Source organism: Symphalangus syndactylus, chromosome 13 (assembly GCF_028878055.3).
Source record: "Symphalangus syndactylus isolate Jambi chromosome 13, NHGRI_mSymSyn1-v2.1_pri, whole genome shotgun sequence".
NCBI classification, from domain to species: domain Eukaryota; kingdom Metazoa; phylum Chordata; class Mammalia; order Primates; family Hylobatidae; genus Symphalangus; species Symphalangus syndactylus.
Genome location: NC_072435.2, coordinates 53,683,612 through 53,696,652, shown reverse-complemented (window position 1 = coordinate 53,696,652; position 13,041 = coordinate 53,683,612).

Below are 13,041 nucleotides of genomic sequence, written 5' to 3'. Positions count from 1 at the left end.
GCTTCACTTGACCAGAGTTGTGTTGGTGTGTGCTTTGTGTATCAGGTGATACCCAGTTCTGCTTCTGCCTTGGTTCCTGTGGTCCCATTACGTAAACAAATAATTTATTTCAACTTTAGAGTTAAAAAAAATTAATGCATCAACAATTGTTGTCCTTTGCTAATTGTTGCAGTAAGTACCATGCATTTATGTGTGAAGCTTCAATTCATTAGAGGATTCTATTAGCACTGCCAACAGAAAGTGCATTCTGAGTTTTTAAATGTTGTTTCCATTAAAATCAATCACTCCTCACAATTAAGCCAATAGTCTCACCATTTTTGCTGCTATGAGCTAAAGCATCCTAAATATATTGACAGCTGTCTTCAATAGGATGACACAAACGGGGGGAGGGGGGCAGACCTAAGACTAAATGTCACCAAAGGGAGCAAGTGAGCTCCTCTTGCTGAAATGCACCTCATTTTCATACCCCAGAAGGCATTTAGTACACTTTTTTTTTTGCAATGGCAACATACAGTAATCAATGTTTTGCATATTACAATCAATAACACACTTAAATGCTTAAGTTTTGCATTCTTTTGCAATAAATATTGATATATTACAAACTCTGGAAAAACTGTTCATTGGACTTTTTGTTTGCACTGTGTACTGTATCATTCAGCAAATAAGTGAGCTAAATATTGTTTGTTACAAAACAGATGTCAAATAAAATTATGCCATATGTGCTATTAAACACTTTTCTTATTTTTTTTTCAGTAAAACCCAAGACTTAGTTTCAGAAGTGAATGTATTTGGCTTTTCAAGGATTTGAAGCATAAAAGCAACATCTTTGAAATATTTTTAAACCTGCTGGCTTTGTGTAATCCAGTTTTGTGAGCTAATTCTGAATATTATTACAGATTTAAAATAAAATATAGATAGATAAATAGAGACATAGACACATACTCAAAAATCTAGGGGTTCAGATTAATCTGTAATTGCAAAGAAAGAAAACCAAGGAAAACCCTGTGCAAAAATAATTTTAAATGTAAATCAATATAAATATAGAAGGAGAGATAGGAAATTTGGAGAGTTTTTCTCTAAGTGGTTGACTAGAGGCTTTGAGAAGGTTGAAGAGAATTTTTTTTTAAAAAATTGCCCCTGCGGTGTAAAAGTCTGAGGGCTGTTTGGAGATGTGTGGTGATTCAGGTGATGTGTGAGGTGATTCAGATGGTGTCTGGGCTGTGAGGGAGAAGGTGCAAGGTCTATATCTCCCCAGGTGATCAGAGACTAGAATGAAAAGAGGAGGAAGGTGTGTTCAGAGCAATCGCCAGCTCCGAGAGGGCGCTGCAAGACAGGGAAGGAGGCGGGGGGCGGGGGGTGCAGGGACATCGACCCCAGGCTGTCCTGACCAGCGTGCGCCACCCACACGCACCCAGCAAGCCCCCTTCCTTCCCCTTGCTGGGGCCAGCAGGGTGTCCTCCACCCCAGCCCTGTCAGAAGCGTTTGCACTAGATGGATGGATCGCGCAGCCTGGGGAAGTGTGAAATGTGAAACAGAATGAGCAGAATGCAAGAAACATGTTGCTAAGAGCCACTGAGTGAAACAAAATCTGGAAGCCCCAGCATCCTGGCGTTGGCACCCACGGCCCTGATAACTTCCACCCACGAACGGAGGCAAATGGAGGCAGGGACGCAGCAAGGTGAAAAGACCACCCCTCCTGCAGGGGGGACACTGAGCGGAGGCCACTCAGCCCCTGGCTGCGCCCTCCATGCTACACATCTTCAAAGGTTGCCCCGGCTCCCAGGTGTCTGCCTCCACCTGGGACCTTGGAATGGGGCTGATCTCAGAGACGCTGACACAGCCACGACGTGTGGGCGTGACCTCTCTGCCTGGAATGTCTCATCTCCTCCAAAATCACCTGAGCCCCTGAGCAGGCAGAAGCAGCGCTGCTTCTCACCCTCCATGGACTATCACCCCACATCCCCCTGCAGTGGATACCCCTCGTGGGCCAGGAGCAGCAAGAGACCCTCTCACCCACTCACCCAGCCCACACCCAGGTCTCTCACAGAGCACATGTGGGCAACCTGAGTATGGAGAGGAATCCATGCCCTTGGGGGTCACCTCGACCTAGGGGGACAGCACCAATGAGTAAATGAGTCTCCGCTTTGTTTCTCCAGGTGGACACTTGAGAGCTGCATTTTATATGACTCCTTAGACAATTCTGCCCACCTCCCTCGGCCCCCACCAACTGGGATGATGTGCCCAGTAAGCTATATGCCCTCAGGCCCAGCATCAGGCTCTGCATTCCAAGGGAAACCCAGCTTGAGGCACTCTCCATGTCCAGTCTCCTCAACACTGTGCCTCTAGTGTTCCTGTAGGTCCCCGACATCGTGTTGACATTTGGCGAGGGTCCAGGCCCCAGGCAGGTGCTTTTGGCAGCTGACTGCTTAGCAGGGATTTTCTGGGACTGATCAGACTGTTGCAACCAAGAGGTGCATGTCTTTAACCGATGGCTACTGTCCTCTTTTTTTTTTTTTTTTTTTTTTGAGACAGAGTTTCACTCTTGTTGCCCAGACTGGAGTGCAGTGGTGCAACCCTGGCTCACTACAACCTCCACGTCCTGGGTTCAAGTGATTCTCCTGCCTCAGCCTCCCGAGTAGCTGGGATTACAGGCAAGTGCCACCACACCCAGTTAATTTTGTATTTTTAGTAGAGGCGAGGTTTCTTCATGTTGGTCAGGCTGGTTTCAAACTCTCAACCTCATGTGATCTGCCCACCTCGGCCTCCCAAAGTGCTGGGATTACAGGCGTGAGCCACCGCGCCCAGCCAGCTACTGTTCTCTTTAAGCATTCTTAATTCATTCAAAGAGATGTTCTTCAATGATATATCATTGACACACTGTGACAGCAGACCCAGGAACAATGATTCCTGAGCCCGCACATTCCACAGAGACCCAGACCGGCGCTGGAAGGGCCCCAGGAACAGTGCCTCTCAGCACGGGCCCTCTGGCTGGACTCTGGCCATGGTGAAATGTTAACACGTCTGTGTACTTGTCAGTCACCTCATTAGTTTCAGCCTCAGTCATCCTGCGTGATGTCCTTCATGTTTCAAGCACAAGATCCCTTCTGAGCCCGCATTGTGTGCCCAGCCCAACTCTGGAAGATGGCAGGCAAGAAAACAGATCCTAAGTCACAGTGGGCCTGAGGAGGCAACAGAGCTCTGTCCACCAAACCTTACTCCAGAGTCAGAGTTTCAAGGAGGACCTGGAAGAACGAGGAACTGTGCATCACCCAGGGCAGTGGCAGAGCTGAAAATGTCCCCAGGTTCAAGAAAAGTGTGGCCAGGCACATGGCGGACAGGTCAGCCCTGAGGGGAGGGAGAACTGGGGCCTACCAGGGACCATGTCTGTGCATCCCAGTCCACCAGGCGTGGTGGGAGTGAGAGTTCTGCCCCCGTCTGCACTCCACATGCTTCTGTGGGTGAGTGTACTGCTTCCAGGGCCTGGGGTCTGCTCACCTGGGCATTGGGCTTGCCGTCCCACAGGACTGGAGATCCAGAGTCCACAAGGCGCAGTGGCCACTGAGTCTCCCGGTACCACAGAGTGACCAGGACCCATGGCCATGGCCACAACACAGAGCTCCATGGACACAGGAGTGTCACGAGGACCCGTCCCCACCACACACAGCTCCATGAACACAGGGGTGTCCCCAGGCCCCTTCCCCACCATACAGAGCTCCATGGACACAGGTGTGTCCCCAGGACCCGTCCCCACCACGCAGAGCTCCATGGACACAGGGGTGTCCACAGGACCCATCCCCACCACACAGAGCTCAATGAACACAGGGGTGTCCCCAGGACCCGTCCCCACCATACAGAGCTCCATGGACACAGGGGTATCACCAGGACCCGTCCCCACCACACATAGCTGCATGAACACAGGGATGTCACCAGGACCCATCCCCACCATACAGAGTTGCATGAACACAGGGGTATCACCAGGACCCGTCCCCACCACACATAGCTGCATGAACACAGGGGTGTCCCCAGGACCCATGCAGAGCTCTGTGGGGACGGGTCCTGGTGTCACCAGGATATGTCCCTGCCACACAGAGCTCTGTGGGGGCCAGGATGTCACCAGGACCCATCCCCCACCACACAGAGCTCTGTGGGCACAGAGGAGATGGAGGGAATCACTTACAGGCCCTGGGGTAGGGAGGGAAGGCTCCTCAGGAGAGGTGAAGAACTCGGTCAGGAAGGATGGGGGGACCTGGGAGAAACAGAAGGTGAGAGGGATTCATCAGAACGAAGGCCGGGGGAGCCCAACACAGAGGCCGCCACCCTGCATGGCCTCCAGCCTTCGCTTCCGACACACGGACGCCTTATCCTGAGAATCACTCCCCCTATTCATGAACTACCTCGGGTGGACTTCTCAACACTGCCTCCAGCACACCTACACTGTAAAGCAGTAAGAGAATGGACCTGGTCCTGTGGAAGCGGGCTCATTGACTATTTTAAACTGGGGCCGGGGGTACCTCCTCAGATTCACAATTTAGAACCTCCTTCTTCAGCTGTGCTGTAAATGTTTTTTAAAGAAGTTAAGAGTCTGGAAAAAGCAGTGCAGCTGGGGCTGTGGAGAGGGTGTGTGGAGGGGATACAGGGTGGGACAGAGCTGGAATCTACAGGACTGAGGAAGGGGAGGCGGGGGGCTGGGTGAGTTGGGGGTTGTCAGGTGAGGGAAAGGGAGGGAACTGCCAGAATGACCCCCATCTTTTGATAGCGGACAGGTCATACCAAGAAAGAGGGCATTTTGGAACCTGGGACACTGCTCTGGGAGCCTGGGAGAGGGGAGGGAAGGCGAGGGGCTGGCGTGGAGATGTCTGGCTCTCCAGAGGCAGCAGGAACACCAGGGAAGGTGGGAGGCTATTCAGGCTGGAGGTGGGTGGGATGGCAGCAACAAGCAGTTGGCAGCAGTTGGAAGGGAGCTGGCCTGGGGGTGACCTTGACCCTCTAACCATTACCCGTCTCATACTCAGTGTTCCCTCCTGTAAAATGTGCTGGGATTCTGGGCCTTTGTGAACTTTATCTTACATGCTTAGAGCATCAAATTCTTTTTCTTTCTTTTTTTTTTTTTTTTTTTTTGAGACGAAGTCTTGCTCTTTCTCCCAGGCTGGAGTGCAGTGGTGCAATCTGGGCTCACTGCAACCTCTGCCTCCTGGGTTTAAGTGATTCTCCCACCTCAGACTCCTAAGTAGCTAGAATTACAGATGTGTGCCACCACGCCCGGCTGATTTTTGTAGTTTTAGTAGAGACGAGGTTTCACCATGTTGGCCTGGCTGGTCTCAAACTCCTGACCTCAGGTGATCCACCAGCCTTGGCCTCCCAAAGTGCTGGGATTACAGGTGTGAGCCACCGAGTTGGGGGTCAGAGGGTCATCAAATTGTAACCACTAAATCAGGGATTGCAAAAGAGACCGGGGCCAAGGCCAGAAAAAGAGCATGTGGCCCTCTGAGACAATTATTGGTGGCCTCAGCCACAGCAAGACACTGTGGGGAGTGGTGGGGACTGCAGCCACCTGGACCATACACCCTCCATTGAGACAGGGCAGCTGCTGCACAGAATGAGATGGAGGATCTGAGGGACTGTAAATCCAGCGTGGGATTTTTTTTCCTCAAAAAAACCTGGACATCTAAACTTAAAGACAAAGCAAACAACATCCCCCAAAAACATAAAAATCAAACAAATGCCAACAGGCCAAACAAAAGACTGTGGAGGGTGTGCAGAGCCCACAAGCCTTGGGTTTGTCACCTGTGCTTTCAATCAAAAATTCCTATAAATCCTCGCTTTCCAGTGGAACCTGCAGATCCAGACCCTTGGAAGCCGGAGCCCAGTGGATTCGCCGTCTGTGAGGATGGGGAGAAGCTGGAGCCTGGGTGGAGCGTCTCTGGGAGCTAACAAAGAAAGATTTCTGAGGCCAGATCTCAAAATGTTAATCAGATTCAGAGACATAAAACATGACAATTTAATGGTGTTTGGTGGAAACTGAAAATTCTTTAAAGTTCTAACTATCCTACATTGAATTCTAATACTTTTTTAATTATTAGATATAAAATGCTTATAATTTTAGGGGGAAATTAGACTTGGTAATTTATATTTCTTGTTTATACAGTACAATTTGCTGATGAAAAAATGTGCTAAACTTATTGATTCATGACCATAATTGTTTAATTATTTATCATTGCAGAATGGTATTAGCATTGCTAATAATGCAGATGTGCACAAAGGCTGAGGAGTCAGAGGCAGCTTTTGTTTGGGGTGCACAGGGCTCCAGGAAGGCTGTTTCAGGACAGAGGGTGGCCTGCCTGGGACACGATGTCCCCAGGCCATACCTGCCTCTACAAGAATGACTGCAGAAGAATTGATCACCTTGGTAGCAGTGGAACTGCAGGGCCACACATTGCCCAAAGTGTGGCCCCACAGATCCTACTTTCTGAGCTTAGAGCCTCCAAGTTCAGTCCTGTCTCTCTGAACTCAGAGCCTGAGCTAGGAGACAGATTCGTGGCCATCGTGAGGGTCCCTCATTCCACGAACAGCCTGAATGGCAAAGTCATCTGATACTGTTTGGGTGTTTGTCCCCTCCAAATCTCATGTTGAAATTTGATCCCAATGTTGGAGGTGGGGCCTGGTGGGAGGCTTTTGGGTCATGGGGGCAGATCCTTCATGAATAGCTTGGTGCTCTCCATCCTGGAGTAATGAGTGAGTTCTCACTCTGTGTTCATCTGCAATCTGATTGCTTAAAAGAGCATGGCTCCTCTCTGCCTTCTCTCTCTTGCGCCATCTCTCATCATGTGAGATGCCAGCTCCCCATTTGCCTTCTGCTATGAGTAAAAGCTCCCTGAGGTCTCACCAGAAGCCAAGCAGATGCTGGCGCCATGCTTGTACGGCCTGCAGAACCATGAGCCAAATCAACCTCTTTTCTTTATAAATTACCCAGTCTCAGGTATTCCTTTATAGCAACACAAGTGAACTAGGACACCATCCTCATCCACTCACTCAGCATGGCCCAGCTAACCTTCTGCACAAGGAACCAGAGAGCTTGTGGAAAGCCAGGCTCAAAGACCTGGGAGGGGTCAACAGAAGCTTCTTCCATCTCCCCAAATGGGTCATTGGCTAAATGCTCATGTTCTCAACCATCAGGTAAATCCCAAGGGGGCATAAAGCCAAAAGAAAGTCTAGAGTGACGCAGGCGATGCAGGACCCTAAGTCCCACACTTGCCCTCAGAACTAGTAGCTCATCTAATCAACCTGCTCACTTGACAAACAGGGAAACTGAGTCTTCAAGGGGAGACCAGATGCACTGAGTAATTGTCCCCTGTAGCCTTCAGGAGAGTCAAGTGTAGAAGTCAAGGGAGGTGTGGAGTGAGTCTGAAGCTCACAGCCTGGCCTAGAAACACATTTGGGGGTCGTTGGCACAAATGTGCTGGGGAGACCGAATTATTTATCTCAGCCCCTCACTCTCCTGTAATGGAATCGTCCATCCACATCCTTGTCCCAGCTCTCAGTGGGCCAAGCGAACTTCCTCTCCCCTGACTCTGGGGTCAGCCCAAACAGACCAGTGAGGCAGTAGCAGACACAGCAGAAGCAGAAGCTTGGATCATCTTGTTCTCTTGAGCTCCAGCATTTTCTTTGTGATGGTTAATTTTATGTGTCACCTTGCCTGAGCTAAGGGATGCCCACGTAGCTGGTGGAACCTTCTTTCTGGGTGTGTCTGTGGATGCTTCTTGAAGAGTTGAGCGTTTGAATCAGCAGACCGAGTGAAGATGACCACCATCTCCAAAGTGGATGGGCCTCGTCTGATGCAAATTTGCTCTCCCTCTCTTCGAACTAGGACACCGTATTTTCCTGCGCTTGGACACGAACATTCCTGGTTCTCAAGGTTTTCAGACTCAGACTGGGGGCTTCTCTGGTTCTGAGTCCTTCAAGCTTGGACTGGGACCACACCACCGGCTTTTGGGCCTCCAGCACAGAGAGCAGATCATAGGACCTCTCAGCCTCCAGAATTATGCGAGCCAATTCCTCATAATGAATTTCTTTCTGTGTCTCTATACAGTCATGTGCACTTAACAATGGGGATACAGCCTAAGAAATGCATCATCAGGCAATTTTGCCACTGTGCAACTGACACAGGGCAGGTGGGTGCCAAATTTGGGCCTCAGGGGGGTTCTTGGCTTTGCCCAAGAAAGAATTCAAGGGCAAGTCAGTAATACGGTAGAAGAAAACAGCTTTATTGAAGAGGCAGTGTTGCAGCTCTGTGACCGCTTCTGCAGAGCAGGGTTACCCCACAGGCAGTGTGCTAAGAGCAGCAGCTCAAGGCAGGTCTGCAGTCAGATTTATATCTACTTTCAATCACGTGCAAATTTAGAGACAGTGTATGCAGAAATCCCTAGAAAAGGGGTGGTAACTTCCAGGTGTTTCCATGGCAATGGTAAACCAATATGGCACACGAATGGGCATGTCTTATGGAAAGGTGCTTCCACTCCGTCCCCGTTTTAACTAGTTCTCAATTAGGTCCAATTTCCAAGCCCCACCTCCAGAGTTGAGTCCTACCTCTTATCTCACAACTATCAGAGTGAACTTACACAAACCTAGATGGTACAGCCTACTACACACCTAGGCTGTATGGTGTAGACTATTGCTCTGAGGCTACAAACCTGCACAACATGTTACTGTACTGAATACTGTAGGCAATTGTAGCACAATGGGAAGTACTTGTGTATCAAAACCATATCTAAACATACATGTGATACAGTAAAAATATGGTACGTAAGATAAAAAATGGCACATACCATGAATGGAGCCTGCAGGACTGGAAGCTGCTCTGAGTGAGTCAGTGAGTGAGTGGTGAGTGAATGTGAAGGCCTAGGGCATGACTGTAGACTTTATAAACACTGCACATTTTGGCTTCACTAAATTACTTTAAAATATTTTTCTTTCTTCAGTAATAAATTAACCTTAGCATGCTGGAACTTTTTTACTTTATGAACTTTTTTATTTTTTTAACTTTTTGACTCTTTTGTAATAACACTTTGCTTAAAACGCAAACACTTGTAGAGCTGTACAAAAATATTTCCTTTATATCCTTTTTATAAGCTTTCTTTCTTTTAACTTTTTAAACTTTTTTTAAAAAAAACTGGAGACACAAACACATACATGAGGCTAGGCCTGCACACTGGCAGGATCATCAATGTCCTCCACCTCCACATCTCATCCCACTGGAAGGTCTTCAGGGGCAGTAATACGCATGGAGCTGTCACCTCCTGTGATAACAATGCTGTCTTCTGGAATCCCTCCTGAAGAACCTGCCTGAGGCTGTTTTACAGCTCGGGTGTAAATAATGGTATACCTGTATAGGACACTTACTATTTTTATATAAGTAGCCCCACCTCCAGAGTTGAGTCCCAAGTTTACTCCGTGATAGTTGTGAGGTAGGAGGTCAGACTCAACTCTGGAGATAAGGCTCTAAAATAATGATTAGAAGTATGTTAACACACAAACGAGTAACATAGTCATTTATTATCAGTATCAAGTACTATGTACTGTATGTAATTGTACGTGCTAGATTTTTGTATGCCTACAACACTAGGCAATTGGAATTCTCCAGCTCCATTGTAATCTTATGGAATCACTATCGTATATGCAGAGCGTCATTCACCGAAACGTCATTATGTGGCACATGACTGTGTATGTACTATTGCTTCTGTTTCCCTGGAGAACCCTGACTAATACATGCTATGAGAAGATCAGGCCCATGTAACTGGCCCCAGAAGGAGGTGCATGGAGCAGAGCTACTGCAGCCGACCCACAGAGGCACAGACGAGAGCTGCATGCTCACTGCTGTCTGACAACAAGTGGCAGGGAAGTTTGTCTCACAGTAATATTGCAGCAATTGCCAACTGATAAGGTGTGTTTTAAAGCTGTAGGATTAGGTAGCATCATGCAGGGAGAAGGAGGGGCAGGAAAGAAGCCCAAGGAATATAAGTGATAAACTCTAGCATTTAGAGTAAGGAGGAAGAGCTACCCAAGAATGACTTCGCAGAAAGACAGAAGAAAGGACGTGGAGTGCGGAGGCCAAGAAACGCACATATTTCAAATAAGAAACATTCATCCTGCATGTGGCTAAGAAGTCAACTAAGATGAAGGCAGGAAAGCCTATTAGGTCCATGGATGTGAAGGTCATCAGTGCTCAGAGCATGAGGTGGGGTGAAATCCAGGGACAAAAGTGGAATCCTGGGCTACAGGAGTCAATGAGCCACTAGTGACAAGACAATAGATCCCGGGACCTCAGATACCCAAGAGCAGAGGATGGACAAGAAACTGGAAACACAAAGACGCCCATATCAGGGGTCCAGCAGTCAGTGGACGAGGGAGACATGATCATCGCCTTGCTACAGATAGGTAATCTGAAGGACCGAGGACGCAAGGCCACGCTGCAGGCCTGACACTAGGATGAGGCCAGGCAGCCCTGGAGAGTAACATCTGGGCAGCCCAAGGAGGTCCCTGGTTCAGTCCCGCCTTCCCTGGGGGTGCTGGCCCCTCCTCTGGCACACCCAGCTGCAGAGGGCAGGCTGCCCCTTGTCGGGGGAGGTTTTGCTCCTGCAGGTCTCTCATGCCTGCCCCTGAGACCATCTCGCCTCCCACCTAGCCACAGGGCAGAACTGACCACTGCTCCTCCAATGAGTTTGGCCACACACTGACACCCTGGTTACCATTAGCTGAAAACCTAAAATTCCTAAGCCATTTCAGAGCCCAGCTGTGGCGTCAGAATACACTGCCTTGGAGGATGGATTTGTCTGAAGCCCCCAACCTCTCCAACATTAATGAAAACACAGCTCGCTGCAACCTCTGCCTCCCAGATTGAAGTGATTCTCCTGCCTCAGGCTCTCAAGTCGCCTGAATTACAGGTGCGCACCACCCAGCTAGTTTTTGTATTATTAGTAGAGATGGGATATCACTGTGTTGGCCAGACTGGTCTCGAACTCCTGGCCTCATGTGATCCTCCTGCCTCAGCTTCCCAAAGTGCCGGGATTACAGGCGTGAGCCACCGCACCCGGCCTATGTTTCTAGAATGTCGATGCACCACCACCCCCCTTCCCTCCGTATTCCCAGTGCCCCCGGCCTCCTACCACCAGCACCTGCCACTGTGCTGAGGACAGTCACTGGCCCTGGACTGTGCTCAGCAGGCGCATGGGACTGGCCACGCATCCTGGGGTTTCACACCACAGGAGCAGCCCTTGCCAGTGAGGGAAACTGCTGGATAATCACCCGGAGTCCTTGTCGTCTGGGAAGATAACTCCCAGGGCTCTTGTGCTCTGCTGTTCCTTGGAGGTCCCCAGCAGACCCAAGCCCCCGTTACCAGCGGCCCTAAGCTGTTCTGAGCACGGTGCCTGGCCGACTTCTCTCTTCCTCTACTATCTCCCTGTACTTCCTCCCAAATACACTCAGATTCCTCTCAGAGTTTGCTTCTGCGGAAACCCGAATGAACACATCTCTTCTAATGCACGCCACGCTCCTGGGAAGCAGGTGCCAGGACGGTCACCACTCTGCAGACAGGAACCAGGCTCGGAGAAGTAAGTTCCCTTCACCCGGGGGCCTGCATTGAGGGAAGCCGCAGGGCATGTAGCTGGCGGCCCGAGCCCCGCTGCAGGCTCCAGCTCACTTCGCTGATGCTGGGGGATTTGCCCCAAGGCCTCACCCCATCAGAGTGGATGACCCAGTCTCCCAACCCCTCAAGATTCAGGACAGGCTTCTCTAGGGTCATCGGTACTGCACCTCCAGGGCCAGGGCCAGCCCTCCCTCAGCCCAGTGTGCAGTGCCCATTCTGTGGCCTGTGTGGCCAGAGCAAGGCCAGTGGGTATGCACAGAGAAGGGCCTCGCTGGGGCTGGGCCTGCATCAGGATCTGCTGAGCAAAGCCAGTAGGACAAAGCCCCTCCCCCACCCAGCTCAAGCACCCCAACTTTTCCTGCCTTGAGCTTTTATCTTTGGACCTGGGTGGCTGTACCACCCTTTGTGAGTCTCAGGAACAACCCAATTTGGCATCAGAAGCCCAACGCCCAGTGAGCCGTGTGACTTGGGGTCACTCACTTCTCTCTGAGCCTTAAATTCTTGTTCAGCCAAGTAGGGCTCCACCAGGCGCCCTCCCTACCTTGTAGGAATCTGAGGAGGAGATGGGGTCACACCTGAAGACACAAGCACTTGCCCTCCAAAGACCAGAAACTGCACTGGAGAGGGGCACTGGCCACTGGTGGAAGCTTCTTAGCAGGCGGAGAGGCCCAGGCAGGCTGGGGACAGTCTCTGCCCTCCCGGCTCAGAGGGGCTGGACCCTACAACCATCTGCCTTGCTATGCTGTGCCCAGCCGCCAGCCTAGGCTACAGGCGCCTCTCTCAAGCTGGGCACCTGCTCCCGACTGTCTTGAGCCCAGCAGCCCAGCAGAGCCAGCCGACCCACTGACTTCACCCAAACTATCCCTTTACTTCCCCACCCTCCACCACATCGTGCTGGGACATGGATGGGTGCCTGATGACCAGGTGTGTGATGACCAGGTGTCTGAGGGCTGGCCCCACCCCTGAGACAGCCTTTCCAACTTCAGCAAGGAAATTGAGGGTCCAAGACTCTCAGGAGCCACAGACGACAGGATTGTGTGGACCACAATGGGCTCAGCCAGGATGGGAGTTAGGGAGGCTGTGGGAGTGAGCCCCAGCCACACGGCTCCAAACTTAGGTGCATCCCCCCCTAGGCAGGGGAGCAGGCAGCTGCTGGCACCACGCGGAAGAGGGCTGCAGGATGAGGGCAATGCAGGGGACCTGAGAGATTGAGGAGGGTCCAGAGGAGGCAACATCTCAGTCAGGATCCATGCAGGAGTGGAAGTTGGCCCAGATAAGATGAAACAAGGGTGCTCCAGACCAGGAGAATGGCAGGGCAAAGGCTTGAACATCGCTGAAAGTATTTCGAGCAATGGCAGGAGATGGGAGCAGGCTGGAGGAGTCCGGAGGGACAGGCCATGTGC